This window comes from Anolis sagrei, chromosome 1, assembly GCF_037176765.1.
Source record: "Anolis sagrei isolate rAnoSag1 chromosome 1, rAnoSag1.mat, whole genome shotgun sequence".
Lineage (NCBI taxonomy): Eukaryota > Metazoa > Chordata > Lepidosauria > Squamata > Dactyloidae > Anolis > Anolis sagrei.
Window position 1 is genome coordinate 111,487,312 of NC_090021.1, and position 13,244 is coordinate 111,500,555.

The following is a 13,244-nucleotide window of genomic DNA, read 5'->3' on the forward strand; positions in this document are numbered from 1 at the left end:
CAATTGGACTGGTGCTAGAAAGCATGAACAAGAATCCAAGAAATGATGTGAGTTGGGATTGTGGAAACCCTTTTTAATATCACTGTCTTATCTAGAAAAACATAAAAATCACCATTTCCAATCTGAATAATTCTCAGGTTAAAACAAATGAAGAGTTTTGACAGATTTTAATTGGTAGAGCAACCTGTATACCATTTATGTTCAAAAGTTTGGATAATACGCATCTGCCTTTGTCGCCGAAGATCTGTGTTGAACTTTTTCTTATGAATGAGTTTATTGACCGCAAGCATTCCAAACCACTGGCCCAGCTGCTTAACGTCACTGATGACCTCTTACCGGTCTTGTATATGTTCCAGAACCCAAAAAGCTGTAGGCCATGGAATGTCATTTTCTCAAAGTTTAGCAAACTTCAGCTGTGTGCACTGAACTGTCATGACTGTTTGAGCTACATGACTAAGCATATGAGCAGCAGCCCATCAAATGATCCTTAAAGTCTTCCGCTATCCCTTTAAAAGCACTGAAGGGAACCAAACTAAGAATAACTGCCAAGTTTTCTCCAAGATCTCTCCCAGCTGGAAATGTCCAGCATCCTGCCAGACCGTTATTTTTTTAGATTAGAGATCTTTGACTGAAATTCAATTTTTGATATTCTCATCAGAGCACAGGATAATCACATTAGGAGTAATCCAAAATCCCACATCAGAGAAGAATGTGATTTTTTTAAGCTACTGCTGAAAAAGCATGGCTATTACAATTGCAATTTTAAAAAGTGGTAGACAAAGTGTGCCCTCCAGATGTTGTTGAACCACAACTCCCAGTAGTGCTCAATATGAGCTATTCTGATTAGAGTAGCTGCATCTGGAGGGAGATATCTTGTTCCCCCTTGCCACAAAATGACAGTAAATGCTTGAGGCACTCAGTGAGGTGGCCTGAGATTGTTATTAGTATTTCCATTTTTAGGGTAACCAAGGGTCAAAATTATTGCCCCCAAATGCCTCCCACAACCCTCTGGAGGCAAAGGGGATATTTTATCACATTTTTGTAGGGCTCAAGCCCATTTTCAAACAGCTGGTATGGTGTAATAGTTTGAGTGTTGGGCTACAACTCTAGAGACCATGGTTCAAAGTTGGATAATGTATGCACCCCTGAAGACCAAGCCTCATTGATGGGATTTCCATTGTGTATATGTAAACTGCATTATAAAATCCATTATAAAAACATCTCCCCATTCTTAAATCGGTTTGCATGTGCTGGGAAACTTCCGAGTCTTCATTGATGAGATCAGAGCAGACCCACTGCAGGAGGAATCAGCCTTTGTTTTACCAGATAATCTCAATTATGCTGTGTTTTCTGAACCATCTCTTTGTGCTTACCTGGACTAGACATTAAACCAATCACTGAACAATTTGCCTTTTTCATTAACACATTTCTGGATTCACATTCTTCATGGGGCAGACTTGGATTTTAAACCTATCAACCACAGCTGCTGTTGCTGTTCCCACTGCAAGGGGAACTTCCTTCAACCAATGATGTCAGGAGGGTTCCCCAGTCAACAGGAGCCCATATCAAAAACAGGAGCCCAGATTTGAATGGCTATCAAAGAGGATAAAATGTTCTGTAATGTCCTATATACTTTTCTTTTGAGCAGAGATTCTATACTGAGGAGAAGTTTATTCAATTCTATCCAGATTGAATAAACTTCTGTTTACTGCCTTCAAACCAGCTTTGTGTCTTAAATCTGGCTCATTGGAAGTAGCAGAGCATGCTGGGCTCAAACACACTTTTCACAGTTAGATGAAATCACTCACCAATCTTTAACAGTTACCTACCTATCTTCTAAAGGTTAGTCTCTCTGGTTTTCTTTCACCCTAGTTCTTATCTGTCAGCCTAATTAGCCAAGCTGCCAGTCAGCCAGAAGAGGTCCAAGTGGGAACCCTAACTTGCCTTGCATCAATACAGACATCCATCTAACTGAGCAGATCCAGTGAGCATCATAATGCATAGCTCCTCTTGTTTTCTTTGTTGGAGTCTGCTTCCCAGCTGAGCTTGAAAATCTTACTTATTTTACTAGAACTAAAGATTAGAGCATGAAATGATGCCCAAATAGCTATCTTATTAGCCCTTATGTTCTTGTTTCCTATTGATGAAATTGGTCAGACACTAACTTTTTAATATTTATTATTTATTTATTTCGAGCATTTCTACCCCGCTCTTTTCAACCCCCTAGGGGGGACTCAGGGCAGCTGGAGAGGTATTTGCAGATTCCTAATTTCCTATCATAATAGTTGGCACTATTATTATTGCTATTTTGCACTGTAAAGAAAAAAAAGAAATATTCCCCTGAGCTGCCATTTGCTATTCACTTCATTGTTCAATCCCATAGAGATCATAGGGTGGTAGACTTGCATGTAGATGATAATGTAATTGAAGCTGATTTGCTTGATGAGGCTCTCAGAATTTTTCTGAATTGATGCTATGAATTTGAATGGAATGTGGTTTTTTAACAATAATCAGAATATTAAAATCAGCCCTGGCATTCAAATAAAAAGCATTCCTATCTTGTTCTGATGCTGCCCGTTCATAAACCTGTTTTCAATTGCAGAAAGTATTTTGCTCCTTTGAAGCTTCCAATAAGCAAAAAACAGCGGGTGTATTTCCTTTCAAAAACAGTCAGTGCATTGCATCTGAATCCCCCGCAGTTTATCAAATTCAGACCCAGTGGAAATATATAAATATTAGGACTTTCTTTCTGCTGTATTGATAGCTTTTTGTGCTCGTGGATGTCAACAACAAATTTTATGCAATAGAGATCAACTATATCAATCTACCCATGCAGCTAAAGTAGTAATATACTAAATGACATAAATGAACTGAAAAAAAACCTGCTGCCCAGCACAAAACAGTAGACAACACAATAAAAAGCACAATTGATCTATTCCTTCAAGTTTACTTCAAACTTTTGGCAAACCTATCACAAGTTTCTCTTGGAAAGATTTATTTGGAGGACAAGCCCCGTTCTCAGAGTCCCAATACAAAATTCAAACAATACTGGCTCTCTACAAAATACAATAGACAAGATCATATAGGTCCTCATCCTGTTCAGCTGTATCTAAGAATTTCTTTTCACCCGTGATAACTGTGAAGGAAAGATCTTTTGATTGCACCTACTGACCTCACACCTTCATTCCCATTGGCTCTGCTCCCACCCCCATTGAAATACTGACATATGGGAAACACCTGTGGAGGGAAGCTGCTGTGTGCATCTGGTGGTTCTTGTACTCATTTATATCACAGGCTCCTATTTCAGAAGTTTCCTCTCAGTGCATGGATGCTGTGAGATGGCGGAGATATGATGGGGAAATTATTTTATTTATTTAGACCATTTCTACCCCGCCCTTCTCACACCCGAGGGAAGACTCGGGGCAGCTAACACAGGCAACAATTCAATGCCAACAGTATCAAAACAACAATATAAAAAAGCAATATAAAATCCATTACATAACAATTAAACAGTGATATTAATTAAAATTACATAACCACATAGAACAAATCACATAATCACAGGTCATAAAGCCGTTTCCAATTTTCAAACAATCCTATTGTCCGAGTTCAGTGCCTAAAGTGCTGTTGTGCCCACTAGCCAAAGGACTGGCTCCAAAACCATGTCTTTAGTTTTTTCCTAAAAGTAAGGAGGGAGGACGCCAATCTAATCTTGCTGGGGAGCTAATTCCATAAGTGGGGGGTCACCACCGAGAAGGCCCTGTCCCTCGTGTGTTTGATGAAAATCAGTGTATGGAGGGGAGAACACCCCCTGGAATTCTCCTTTCCCCTTTAGTTATGTGTATAGTCTCACTGGGAGCCTTTAAGTCTATATACAACTGTTCTGTTTGGTAAGTCACATAATTTCACATATTGCAAGTCTTTCATAGATCATTTTTGTCAACCTCACATATAATTTCCATTAGTTGATTGTCATATCTCTTGCTTTCTCTGTTTTTATTATAATAATGATCTTTTTGGTGAGTGTTTAGAGTTTTAATTCTATTGCCCAGAATCTGCTCAGTTTCTTGTACATACATAAATTTTCCCAAGATGTTTATTTCTCCTGTTAAGAATATCCATATTCAGGTCAGGGTTGTGGAAGCAAGAATTACCCATGTGGCACCATTGCACATTAATATTTAATGTAAATAGGTGCACATGGATATGCCTCCCATTGCGCATGGACATTTGGTTGCATTTTGGTGTCTTGATTCAGATGCACAATATTCAGCAGTACAATTGATGTGTAACTTCACATGCTGAGATCTACCCCAATGTAACTATTATATTTGTACACTGCATTGGCATCCATAAGTTTGATTTATCCATAATTTAAAATGCTTAACTAAATAAAGGAATAAACTTTACATTATTTATTTTCTATTTTTAAATACTTGATGCACAACAGATAGGAAGAGATATAAACATTATTTTAAAACTCAACAAAGACATAATGCACATTTACTATAGTTCTAAAAGCCAACTTTTGTTTGAAGTACCAAAAACCGATCCAAACAATGTAGACTGCCATCTTGTTCAGCATCTAGAATGTTCTGGTCCATATTTATAACTATTAGGATTAACTTTTATGGTCACTGCACTACTCCCCAAATAACTAATTTTAAAGGATTTCTGATCCCCAGTCTTTTCTCAATAGCACGGCACATTGTGACATACACCAGCAGGGTCACATTTTGAGACTTCACAACTGCCCTGCCAGGGGAGAACTGGACACATAGTTTTCAATAAATCAATATCCTAGGAATTTGGGGAGAGGGATTGTACTGGGAAATGACAGACCTCCATCATCATAGCTATCATATATACTCATGTATATGCCTAGAAATTTTAGTTTAAGAAAACAACTTTAAAAAGTGAGTCAACTTATCTACAGGTCAATGTGAGTACTGTACCTTAATTCTTAAATAAGAAAATCTCTCGAATCTCTCGTTCCTGGGCAAGGTGATTGAGAGGGCAGCAGTGGAGCAGTTGCAGCAATTCCTAGACGACACAGCTGGACTAGATCCCTTCCAGTCCGGCTTCCGTGCGGGGCACGGGACAGAGACTGTGCTGGTCTCCATCATGGATTGCCTTCGATGCCAGCTTGACCAGGGCGGTTCAGCGCTGCTTGTGTTATTGGATCTCACAGCAGCATTTGACACAGCCAACCACAATCTTTTGACCCACCGCCTTGCTGCTGTTGGAGTCAGGGGGACAGCTTTAAATTGGCTGTACTCCTTTCTTCACAACCGTGGACAGCGAGTGGAGAGGGGAGACCTGGTCTCTGAGAGGTCCCCTCTATCTTGTGAGGTTCTTCAGGGGGCCATTCTCTCCCCTCTGTTGTTTAACATCTATATGCGACCACTTGCTCAGGTTTTGGACTTCACTGAGGTTTTGGGCTGGAGTGTTATCAGTACACTGATGACACTCAGCTGGTGCTGAAGATGGAAGGCCGACCAGACTCTGTACCCAATTATTTCCATCATTTCCATATAAATGTTTCAAATTAATAAATAAATCTTGGTCATAGTCTTAGTTACCCACCCGAAGCTCAAAAGTATTTCTCTTGAGAGGAAGTTTCAACAATTGAGTTGCTGCTATTGCAGGGATGTAATAGCATATGCCAAACAAATCTCCCTCCTCAGCCTTTCGACTGATTGTATCCACCCATTGTGAATATTGAATTTTCCATAACAGGAAGAACTCTGTACTATTTAAACCTTGCCTGAGCAACAAGGAGTTCTGGGCTCTGCTATGTTCCTGTAGCTTTCAGTTATTCAGTGTCCCTGATATTCTTTCAGTCCTGACTTCTGGCTCATCTCTTGGTCCTGCCTCCTAATTTGTCCTTTGTTTTCACTTTCATTCAGTCTTGGTTACTACAGGCTTCATTTCACAGCTCCTCGTCCCAATCCCTATTTTGCCTCCAACTGATTCCTACAAGACCATCCCTGAAAACAACACTATTGTAACTGCATGACAGTCAGCAATCTTATTGATCAAAATTTATTTTGTGATGGGTATGGGAGATAGTTTAGAAACCCCAAGTTATTTTATTAATTTATAATGTATCGTTTTTTATGCTTCTGCGTTTATTATTCTAATGGCAACTGCAGATAATTTCATATGGATACCATAAACTTTGTTTAGCTTAGAAAAACTACCCAAACCTTTGGAAAATCATTTAACTTGGTCCAGTCAAAGCTCATTTTATGACATCATCCATAAACCTAAGAGACTATTTCTAGACAGTGAGCAATTCCAAGACAAGGTAGTGCAGCTAATCTGTTCAGCACACTGGGCTCTGACACTTGTTTGAATCGTTTTCTCCATTCGGTTCCAGAGAGCTTTCGTGTGTCTGAAGATCCTTATGGAAATTTCTGAAAGACTTGCCAGACAGTTCTTTTACAATATGAGCGTGTTTGTTGGTTTCACTTACACTTCAGCTGGGAGGCAATTTACTATCTCATCAGGTTACGCAATCATAACGCTGTTCCCATCATATTTTACTTGCTCATGTACAGACACTGCTATATTGTGCTTATTGGGAAAAAGCAAGTATTTCCTCCCTTTCTTCTGAGGCACAGCTTGGAAAAGTCCCTCTAGTGAGCCATGCTGTGACAAGCAATTGTGATGGGGTCCTCCTTCTAATTGTTGTAGCTTCACTTGCTGGTAGCAGGAGAATATAACATCACTATTTTTGCAATCTGCTCAACAGCTGAACAGATCTCTTTCACTCAATACAGCTGCTGTACACTTTCAGCCCCTTTCCATGATCACTAAGATGGAATTTGCTACTTCCAAAACTTCTGCACACTGAGCTGGTGTTTGTTTTATATTCCCAATTAGAAGACCAAAATTTCTTTCCTGGTTACCAACTGTGAGTTCAGATTTCATCAGCATTATCAGTGAGACAAGCATTTAGTTGATTGGCTGGTAGTACTTTTGTTTGCCATTATACCAATTTATGCCACTTTACAATTGCTCGTTTTGAACGTTCACAGGTTTACATATTTAATTTCATGTCTCCATCACATCTGTCACCTTGCTATTCACACCTGATATTGAAATTATTTAGGTTCTCAACCTGTGGCATTCAACAGCAGCATTTTCAACCTAAGGGGGCTGTCACCCTGGTTATTCAGGAGACAGTTTGAGGGCAATAAGTACTCTATTTTGTTCCCCATTTTGTTGGTACTGCAGCCCGACAGTTGCATCTGTCACAGGCATGTTTGGTGGGGACAAATAAAACTTTATAATAAATCAGACAGGCTGATATTAAAAGCAAGGTAATAGGCTTGAGGAATTCCAATCAGAGGGATAGGCCCTCACCCTCGTGCCACCCCCGAAGTGGCTTCCCCCAAGGGACAACCTCCTTTGGTTTGGCGGTTGGGTTGGTGGTGATCCTGCTCACACAGGCATCTTCCTTTTATCCCCCAGCCTCTGGAGGTAGCAAGTGTTTTTGCTGGACCCTTGCTTGCTTCAGTCCACCTGAGCCTGAAAAGAGCCATCCACCAGTATTTGGGTCAAAGCAGCTGCAAACAGCTCACAAGCAAATTCGGCAAGACAGCTCACAGCAATAAACTCTTCCTTCCAGCTCCTTGCTGATGTTTCCTTGGCTCTTTGGTAGGTGTTGTGTGCTACCAATCTCATTGCTCCATGTGATGGAACTATGGCAGTTAAGCTATGTTTGTTTGGGACTGTATCTACACTGTATAATTAAAGCAGCTTACCACCACCAGAAGTTACTTGCAGTTTCTCAAGTCGCTCCTGACACACACACACACAAACCTTATTGAGTGAACTCGGACAGGAGGATAACAATGCTAAACTGCTCTGGACTAATCTTGACAAATTTTAATAGGTTTGCCTTGAAGGCACATGATGATGATAATGACAACAACAACAATAAAGACATCTGTTAATATGCACAAGCCCATAATTTGGAAATATTTCTCAGTAGCTGAAGTGTTCATCAACATGAGTTCAACACCTACCAGGGAAGATATATTTGTTTTAAAACTGTAAGCATCAGTGATAAAAGGAAACATCGCATGCAGTTTTCAAAGGCCTCAAGAGCTGTTGGATCCTGGGTCCAGCTGTCCTATTCTATACATCAAACTGATTGTGGTAAATTTTGCCTAGTAAGTAGGGAAAAATCGATGATATAGCAGTTTTTGTCCTTTTTCCACAGCTGGAATAAAAACATATATAAGGAGGGTGATCTGGTTGTTTAGATTTTGAAAGACCAAGTACTTACCCTATTTCACTATATCCCTTTTCCTCCAAAAGTTGCATGATTGTGTTACATAATGTCAGAAGGAGAGTTGAATTGAACATGCAATTAATTGCTGCTAAATGGAAAGAAATTTTAACTGGGGAAGGGAAAATGGGGGATGCAGGCAGGAGAAAAGTGCAGACTGAACAATTGTCTATCTTTCCCTGGAAAGAAAACCTGCTTCCAAAATCTTATTTAATGCAAGAATTTATTCCCATTTTAAAAAGCCTGGTACATAATGGCAAATGTTCTAGCCATACTTCCAAAATGATGTAGATGTTCTAGGATATAATAGCTATCTGTATGTAACTATTCCATATAGAGGTTTAATTCATTCAGTATCAAAACTGACTATTCAACTGCCATAGCCAACAGTGTTCTCCTTTGCATCCCATCAGTGAAAGTAGTATAGTTGGCCCAGTCTATCCACAAAATCTCTACGCACTGATTGAAACATCCACAGCTTGAAAACCTTGATTATGTCATTTTATATAAGGACCACCATTTTAATCGGCCATTACATATCACGGGACAAGCATCTAATGATAATGATGTCCATGGGAATCTTTGACGCAAACCTCTACAGATACCAATATCCTAGTGCTATAATTTTATAATGTGGAACAACACAGAGTCATTTTCAGATCCTGGCATTTTCTGGCACTTTGCACATTGATGGTGCTGAACTATCCCTATTTATTTGTACTGAAAGTGAATCAATGCACATACTTGTCCATCCCCATATAATCCCAACTGATCAAAACTCTTGATTTGACAGCTTTCAGGAGCAACAGGAGAGTTATAACAACAAGGCATTAAAGGATGCCTGAAAAATAACAGTATGCTAAGCTAAATGGAGAGCTAACAGGATGCGGTGGTTCAAGCATTGAACTAAGATTCTGATAACTAAGGTTCAAATCTCCGCTCAGCCATGGAAACCTATTGGGTGACCTTGGACATGTCACATACTCAGCTTCACTTACCAGCATCTGAAAAACTAATTTCTCTCTAAGCATTTTATAGGGTTTCCAGCACTCTCTATTTTGTGCTTCCACTGACCATTGCACTGGAGGTGTGTTTTCTAGGTATTCTAGCACAATGTTATGTTATGCTTCTGTCAGAAGTCATTCATTTCAATAGGGTTCTCTATTAACTATGGTTTCACATTTCCATGGTAAGTCCAGCAATTGATTCCCTATAGATATGAGGTTCATACTGTACAATATTACATCAGTATTAGAGAGTTATGGTCTTTGTGCCATGTTTGGAGGCTTTCAAGAGATATCCCACTATGGTTAGCCACTATGAGAAACCAGATGCTGGGCTCATCCATATAGGAAGAGACTACTGGTGTCTAGGACTGTCACATAAACCTATTTTATTACGGATGGGTGTCCCATTACTTCCTTAACAATGAGGACATGTTTTATTACTGATCACCAGGGCAGCAGGCAATTAACAATGGAGAAGATCCAATCTTTCCAAAGGCAGTGATGGTTATATTTTAAGTGCTGAAAATACTAGTAATACAGTACAAGTTTTTAAAATATAGTGGAACATAACAGTTTAGGAAGAATTTCATCATTAATGTATACGGGCCTGTAAGTTTTGGAGTTCTGTCAGTATCATTGGCCATGATCTGTTTTGGAGACCTTGGGTCTTGTTTCCATGGCTGATGTATTTGGCAGAAATTCTTATACAGCCTACACAGAGCAGGTAACGAAAGCTAGGATGTCCCAGACAATGACCAACAAAAGATGAGATGTTCCAGTATTTTTATTACAACAGCACACAGACGAAAACTAAATCTAGAATACCACCACTCCAACAGAATATGTTATTTTGATCAATTGTGTCAGGAGAGACTTCTCCATATGTTTTGGCACTATAGGACATATAAGTGCTAGGTTTGCTATTATTTAAGTTAGTGTTTTTGGGATAAAGCAGGCTCTGTTCATTTGACTTAAATAGGAATAATTTTCTAAACCCAACATTTTGCCAAACTTTATATGGAAAGAATGATGATACGTACACATGTCAAAGTCAGACAAAAATGAACCTTTAAAAAGAAATGTATTTTAATGCCAAATAACATCTGTTCTGGCTATCAAAAAGTAAGTCAACACTGGCACCTGCTGGTTGTGAAGTAATGATTTTTGTAACTGTAGCATCATATGGAAAACTACTGTAGCAGTTTTACAGTGATTTATCTCTTCTCTCCCAAGTCTTGTTGGAGGGTATAGTTTTGATATGATTTGTACCCATTATTCCAAGAGGGCTTTCCAAAAGTATAATATAAATACTGAAATCCCAAAAGAGTTTCCTGTAGTATCTGATAAAGTCTTCCAGTTATAATCTGTTGTTTTGTGCCGTGTGTGTATATATATATATATATATATATATAATCTTAATTTGTGGATATTTTATAGGGCTCCTTGGTGACACAGAAGGTTAAACTGCTGAGCTGCTGAACTTGTTGACTGTTAGGCCCAGTTTCTGCCAGCCTAGCAGTTCAAAACCATGCAAATGTGAGGAGATTAATACGTACTGCTTTGGCAGGAAGGTAACAGCACTCCATGCAGTCATGCTGGCCACATGACCTTGGGGTTCTCTTCAGACAACACCAGCTTTTTGGCTTAGAAATCCAGAATTGGACATGACTAGACTTACTGTCAAGGGGAAACTGTTACCTTATTTTTATATAATACTAGCTGTCCCCTGCCACGCGTTGCTGTGGCCCAGTCTGTTGATCTGGAAAATAAAGTAATGAGAAAGTGTTGGCTTCTAATATATGTAATTTCTTTATGTTTGTGGGTAAACAATATTTCTTGCTGCTTCTTTGTCAGTGTTGGTGTGGAGAGTGTCTGGTTTGCCCACCCTGGAACATGCAACATATCATTGTCCTTCTTTAAGGGTCCCTTTCAAAGCTATGATACTATATCTGTGTGTGTGTGAATCATATCTATCTATCATCTATCAATCTATCTATCTATCTATGGCTGGAAAGCTCTTTGTCAGGAGAACTTTGATTATGTTTTCTTGCCCTGATGAAGGGAGTTGGATTGGATGGCCTTAAGTATTTTCTGTTGGTCATGGGGGTTCTGTGTGGGAAGGTTGGCCCAATCCTATCGTTGGTGGGGTTCACAATGCTTTTTCTTTGTAGGTGAACTGTGAGTCCCAGTGACTACAACTCCCAAATGTCAAAGTCTATTTCCCTCAAACTCCATCTGTGTTCATATTTGGGTATATTGAGTGCCTGTGCCAGGTTTGGTCCGGATCCATCATTGTTTGAGTCCATAGTGCTCTCTGGATGTAGGTGAACTACAACTCCCAAATTCAAGGTCAATGCCCACCAAACCCTTCCAATATTTTCTGTTGTTCATGGGAGTTCTGTGTGCCAAGGTTGGTTCAATTCCATTGTTGATTGAGTTCAGAATGCTCTTTGATTATAGGTGAACTATGGGTGAACTATAAATCCCAGGAACAACAACTCCCAAATGACAAAATCATAATTTTTTAAGTGATGGTCACTCCTTGTGTTGTGAGACGTTTTGTTGCCAAACTTGGTGTGATTTTGTTCATTGATTCTTTTGTTTTTAAGCCACTCATTATACACAGAGCATTTATATATATATATATATATATATATATATATATATATATATATATATATAGATGGCCACTGTTGCAAACACATGACTTCAATATCTCATCTGTATTAGTGCATGTTTTATTATAATATATAATCAACTTTAGAAAAGGGTTAAAAAACTACATATCCTAGCTATGGCTGTAGGGCATTCCAGCACACCTGAGAGACTGTGCTAGTCAGCTTTTTCTTCTCTGACAGCAGATATAATATATTATAAAATGTGATAAAAATCCCATGATGTGAAGAAATCAAAGCTGACAGTAAATGATAGAGTCCTCATGAAGCTATCACATGTTAAAATCCAATCATCACAAGAACCATATGACTGGAGGGTGAAAATATTTGTTAGCAGTTGCCAGTTTAGCCTTAGCAAATAACAACTTATTTATTAAAATGTTTTGAGCCAAGAAGTTTACCCGCTAGTAAACATATCCTCCCTATTGCCCTGCTTATTTCAAGTTGTGAAGTGGACCCCCAGACTAAGCAGAGTCTTCTCCCAGTCTCCCTGTCTTTTTATGACCAATTGGCAGTGCTAGTCCCCTCGAGTCTATGGACTGTTACGTGTTACAGTTTTCCAGGGAGTACCTTTGGGAGTGGTTGACCTTCACTTTCAAAATACTTTCAAAATATTATGATACATTTTAAACCAGTCTGGCCACATTTGGTTCTGCCAGGTTTTGATTTTCATTTTAGCATTTGTCATACTGGTCATCTACATTACACCACGGACTGTATGCCATAGATCTTTCAGAGCCAAACTAGTCTTTACAGACCGCGTATACAATCAACTCTCCACTCCCCACTGCCTCTGTCTTTAATGAAAAGCTACTGGTGAGCCCAGAGGTAAGGGCTGTAATTGTAAAGGAGGAAACAACAAGACTCTGCCTAAGTCTTTCTGGTATATACATATTTTGTTCTCAAAACCACCATCTCCATAGTCAAAGTGATACATAGTCATTGTGATACAGTCAAAGGCTTTCATGGCTGGAATCACTGGGTTGTTGTAGGTTTTTCAGGCTATATGGCCATGTTCTACCTCTGAGGATGCCTGCCATAGATGCAGGCAAAATGTCAGAAGAAAATGCTTCTAGAATATGCCCATATAGCCCAAAAAACCTACAACAATCCATCCTGATCCTCTTCCATTTTATGGGGGCACCATCATGTCTCTAGTCCATATGTAAAATAGCAGTCTGATGCAGGGAAAGGATTACATGGCTTTGGTGGCTCCCTTTCTCAACTTTCAATGGCACTGTCCTATGGGTGCTTTAAAAT